Source organism: Solea solea, chromosome 18 (genome assembly GCF_958295425.1).
Source record: "Solea solea chromosome 18, fSolSol10.1, whole genome shotgun sequence".
Taxonomy (NCBI): domain Eukaryota; kingdom Metazoa; phylum Chordata; class Actinopteri; order Pleuronectiformes; family Soleidae; genus Solea; species Solea solea.
In genome coordinates, this window is record NC_081151.1 from 276,641 (window position 1) to 282,500 (window position 5,860).

The window sequence follows — 5,860 nt, forward strand, 5'->3', positions numbered from 1 at the left end:
TGCCCAACACACGCACACACATCCTTCCCCTACACACTTTCCCACTCATTTCCCCTGGACTCAATTCCCCAACCCAGACGTGGGTTTACATAAACTGTGGGGGGGTAGCTGGGATCATCTTTTTGGTGTTAATAATGAACCAAGCGTATGGGTTTTTGCTTATTTCTGACTCTGACTTTGTTATCTGTTGATGAATTTGAATCGTGAATATCTGAATGTGCATATATGCAAATGATTGAAAAAAGTTAACTTACCGTAATTCTTTAATTGTCTGCCTTTAGCAGATCGGCCGGTTCACTGTATATAATATCACTTTATTGTTGTGGGTTTTTCATTGCACTTTTTGCTATATAAAAATACATGGTATCATTCAACCAGCAACCTCAGTCTCTGTCTGCTCCCTCCTTTGGTCGTACCTTAGTCTTCTGATCACTAGCCTATTGTTGTATTTTATTGTTACACATTAGCTTCAGTGTTAAATTTGTGTGACATAGGTGCTACACTTTCTTTCTTTCTTTCTTTGTTCCTTCCTTTCTTTCTTCCTTCCTTCCTTCCTTCCTTTCTTTCTGTCACTGATAGAGCAGTACAGTCAACTCAATCATCTTAATGTGAGTGTTTATTTTGGTAACTTCTTAAAAACAGAGCTGTACTTACGCTTCATTCTTCAAACTGTTGTGTGCAGATCACTGAGACTCACAGTGTGGACGCCTTTGTTTCTCTGTGAAATAAATACAGTAATTGTCACAATGAGACATTGACCTTGACTTTAATGGAGACGAGACGGTAACAAGTAACAAGTGAAATAGCACTAACCCAATGAGGGAATTGATTCCTCCTGTGCATCAGAGTCGTACAGAGAAGATAAATGAACGTCGCCGTCACTCGAGCTCGTGATGATTTTCTGCTGTTCAACAGAGAGGATTGTGACACACAGGTGACTGGGACTTCACATGGAAATCTTTTATGATGATTAAAATGTGTCAGATGACTGTGATCAGTTCTTAAAATAAAATCCTCTTTATCAGGGGCCGAGGGGCCGAGGGGCCGGCTCCTAGCACCAGTGTGAGGAACCTGTTGTTATCCTTCACATTATTATTATATTCTGGTCATTTTTGAGGGGGTTCCCGTGCAAAAATGCAGGTCAGGTCTGGCGAAAACGCAACGACAGCAACCGCCTCGGGGCCACCACGGGGCCACCACAGGCCACGTCGGTAAGACAGGGGATAGGCTCTTGCTGGCCTTTATGCAAGCTAACATGACAGATCAGTCAAAGTGAGCCCCCGCGTGGCTGGCTATAGTGGCTACAGTTCATAGAAGTGACACTCAAAACTCAAAGTACTCTTCAAATACAGTTTCTCCAAATGTGTTTATTATTTTTAGGTAGTTATTATCACGATAATCCATCCAAGAGTCCATTTCCCCGGATGAGATGGTTTTTATTCGTTATTTGACACTATAAACACACACTGACCTCCTAGAGGTTTTATTTTGGTACTTCCGGTTACCGGCATTTTAATTTGCATATTAGTTAAAGATTTAGTTTCACCCGAAATGTTTACATTTAACATTTAACATTTAACATTTAACATTTAGATTTAGAATTTAGATTTAAGATTTAGATTTAAATATAACATTTAGATTTAGATGTAACATTTAGATGTAACATTTAGATGTAACATTTAGATTTAACATTTAGATTTAGATTTAACATTTAGGTGTAACATTTAATATTTGGATTGAGTTGACAAATGTTGTAAATGTGCAAAAAAGTGACCCTCAAAAATTCATACCAGTTTTTTAAACATCGTTTGAAGCTAAATGTTATTTTCAGCGTGAGCCGCTTTACAAATGGCACCGCATACCGAACCAGTTCTGGATTCATTGAGAAAACAAGTGTTATCTGACGTTTAAAGAGGGTTAGAGAAGCACAGAGAGAATGTCAATGATCTTAAATGACTCTTTTCTTCTTCATGCTTTTATAGACTGGGTTTTTCACCTGTCAGTCACACTGTTGTGCGTTATTGTCGACTTCCTCTAAACGAGAACATGATTTTCTTCAGAAAAACGTTTACTGATGTTATAAATCTGGGTTTAGTTTAACAAAGTCTGTTGTAATTGTAGCCTACAGTTGTATTAGTCTGCATTATATACATTATATTTATGTATGGAGGGGGGAGGAGGAGGAGGAGGAGGAGGAGGAGGAGGAGGGCGGCGACTGTAGTCAGGCTGTATTTCATGTTGATATGCAGCTACATATCTGCAGGTCACTTGTACAAGAGCCTGTAAATTCTCTCATTGTTGCCTTGAAGGAGTTTGACTTGTAACAATCGTTCACACACTGTCCGCTGGCTTTTCTCCTGTTTTCTGTGATTCATTTCTCAAACAACGCCATAACCACCATAAATTAACCTCTTTCAACACCAAGAAAAATAATGTCACCATTAATCTTCAGGTTATTCCTCAGTGTTTTACAACAGGAGACACTTGTAATAAAACTTCACCAAACTGTGAGCTTCCTGTTCAAATGAAATCTGCTTCCTTTCACACAGATGAAGCCGAATTAACGTCGTCAGACACGTCATTTAGTCTTTAAAGGCAAACAACGCAACACAAGCAACACAAACAACACAACACAGACATTCATCTTCATTACTGCAGCGGTTTGTGCCACGTCGTATTGTTTCACCACTTTAACACAAACAACACAACACAAACAACACACACAACACAAGCAACATAAACAACACAAGCAACACAAGCAAGACAAACAAGACAAACAACACATATAAGACAAACAAGACAAGCAACACAAGCAAGACAAACAAGACAAACAACACATATAAGACAAACAAGACAAGCAACACAAGCAAGACAAACAAGACAAACAAGACAAACAACACAAGCAAGACAAGCAACATGAGGCAGTTAGTTGTGTGGTGTTTAGCAGACGCACTGAGGAGGCTGTTAATCTCTCTTCAGGTTAAAGTGTCTGTGTAGTAAGCAGGATGTCTTCCTCCTGCTCTGCTGCAGAGGATCCATCTCTTCCTCGTGTTGAAATCAACGTCCAGGGGCCCCTGGGGGAAGTTCCCCTGATCGTTCCCCTGATCGTTCCCCTGATCGTTCCCCTGATCCTCTCAAGATAGACCAGTGAATAACAGCCACTCTGCAGCTCTTTGTCTCTGTGTTTCTGTGTCTCTGTGTCTCTGCGTCTCTGTAGCTCTTTGTCTCTGTAGCTCTTTGTCTCTGTGTCTCTGTGTCTCTGTCTCTGTAGCTCTGTGTCTCTGTGTCTCTGCAGCTCTTTGTCTCTGTGTTTCTGTGTCTCTGCCGCTCTGTAGCTCTTTGTCTCTGTGTCTCTGTCTCTGCAGCTCTGTGTCTCTGCAGCTCTTTGTCTCTGTGTTTCTGTAGCTCTGTGTCTCTGCAGCTCTGTCTCTGTGTCTCTGCAGCTCTGTGTCCCTGCAGCTCTGTGTCTCTGCAGCTCTTTGTCTCTGTGTTTCTGTAGCTCTGTGTCTCTGCAGCTCTGTGTCTCTGCAGCTCTTTGCCTCTGTGTTTCTGTGTCTCTGCCGCTCTGTGTCTCTGTAGCTCTTTGTCTCTGTGTCTCTGTCTCTGCAGCTCTGTGTCTCTGTGTCTCTGCAGCTCTTTGTCTCTGTGTTTCTGTAGCTCTGTGTCTCTGCAGCTCTGTCTCTGTGTTTCTGTGTCTCTGCCGCTCTGTGTCTCTGTAGCTCTTTGTCTCTGTCTCTGCAGCTCTGTGTCTCTGTGTCTCTGCAGCTCTTTGTCTCTGTGTTTCTGTAGCTCTGTGTCTCTGCAGCTCTGTCTCTGTGTCTCTGTAGCTCTGTGTCTCTGTGTCTCTGCAGCTCTGTGTCTATGTGTCTCTGCAGCTCTGTGTCTCTGTAGCTCTGTGTCTCTGTGTCTCTGCTGTAGCTCCTTTACTCCGGGGACTCCCAGTGTTGATCCGTTGCTGCTCTGGTCCAGTGACCTCTGGTTATAAATAAAGGCTCCATTTGCATGATGTCGTTTCATGCATTATTCAGAGCTTCAGTGAGGAGACGACTGTTAGTGACAGGACCAGCCTCAAACACTCACACACTCACTGCTGTTTTTATATCATATCTGTTTCACGCTGCTCGTGATATTTCTAAGGATTTCACAGACCATGAGAAACACACACACACACACACACACACTCTTCTGCAGCAGTTACATGGCACTCTTTTCATTAGAGGAAAAGTGTAAAGATGTTATTGTCATAAACGCTCATGAAACAGTCGTTATCACGGTAACACGAGAGCTTTCCTCTGCTCATCAAACACAATAGAGTGTATGTCATTAAGCCAGATAATGGTGTGTGCATTTCATTACCATAGATAACTAGGAATATTTAGATGAGGCATGAGGTGCTAATAAAGTGCCAGTGGGTCACCATGGTAACCTGGATCTTGGCAAACAAAAGAGTTGGGGAGAAATGTTTGCTAGGCGATGGAAAGAAAAGGGGAAGCAGAGAAAAAAGAGGGAAGGAGTCCGAGTGAAAGATTCAGGCGACATCATTACTGCTCACAGCAGACAGTGATTCAGCTGTGAACAGATGCTTTACACGTCCATGTGTCCACAGAGGTCAGTGGGACGGACGACAGTGAGTGAACACACGCCGCACATGCTCCTTGTTACTACACTATCAAGTCCAGCTGGTGGCTCACTCTTGTTTTGGTCAAAAGAGACTATAAAGAAGACGGTAACCATGGTTGCACAAGGAAGTCTCGCTGGTACAAAGAATGCAAGGACGTACAAAAGCAGACAAAGTCCTCATGAGAAATCACTGAGTACACGTGTGTGGAAAACTGCACTGATGCAAACCTGCGTTTTGGAAGTTTGCTATTACCCAATAAAATATGGTCCAAACACGACCTGCGTCCTGAGTCAGACCCAATCTTGAGTAAAGTGTAGTTCACGATGACCGTCACCGTGGTCCAAGCCTTCTGGAAACATCCAGACAATCCACACAAAAACTGACGCTTGTAATTCTAGAAAAGTCCAGATTTTCTACCATGGTTGATTGTTGTTAGCAACACTCAAATCCACCGTTTCCTTTAGTGTGGATGTTTCTATGTGAAAATGAAGCTGTCGTGTGGATGTGGCCTCAGGTGACCTCCAGAATCCTGCTCTGACCTCACAAGTTAAATTTGCTCCTCTTTAGGAGACCAAGGATAATCACATGCTAATAAAAAACGTAATCACCCGAATGTGAGAATCAGTGCGCAGTAAGAAAACCTCTCATCCATCCTGCTCCGCTCCTATGAATATTACAACCTGACAATAAGAAGCAGCACGGAGCCTAAATCAGAGCCAAACTGTGACCTTGACCTTGGGAGACAATTCTCATTCATCCTGTTTCAAGTGTTTTCAGCCACTGACGATAATCACAACTGTGTTTTCATTTCAAAACATCTCGTCATAAAGTGGTGAAATTATATTTGTTTTCACTCCAAACCAACAATGTGAAATTGAGCTGTTGTTGGGGCAACAATGTGACAACATGACACATATATACCATAAATATGATAAACTAGGGTTTTTCAACAATAACAAGCATAAAAAAAGATTTCTTTGTCAAATGAGAGCGAGTCGGACAAAACACATGAATATTTCCATAACTACATGATATTTTGTAGTCATTTAGTGTTTACATATTGATTCTATAGCCAGGGTCATTTATTGTGATTCTCCAGAGTAAAAAATATTAATAATAATAAACAAGATTATTAACACAAACAAAATTCAGCCATTTAAAGAAAGACTACAGTATCACGCCATGAAATATTGCAATACTTTAGTGTCTATTAGAGTAGAATGATTTCAGCTTTTCATC

General features: G+C 41.6%; 1 long non-coding RNA gene across 1 annotated transcript in view; it reads right to left on the bottom strand.

Annotated features, from left to right (window-relative positions):
• Positions 1-653: 653 nt before the first annotated feature.
• The window catches only part of LOC131445363 (uncharacterized), a 31,244-nt gene continuing 26,037 nt past the window's right edge, over positions 654-5,860 (bottom strand). Inside the window, exons 4-5 of the long non-coding RNA XR_009233836.1 lie at positions 814-904; positions 654-718 (exon numbers count right to left, since the gene is read on the bottom strand). This is a non-coding gene — a long non-coding RNA (uncharacterized LOC131445363). The remainder of the gene's footprint in view (positions 719-813; positions 905-5,860) is intronic.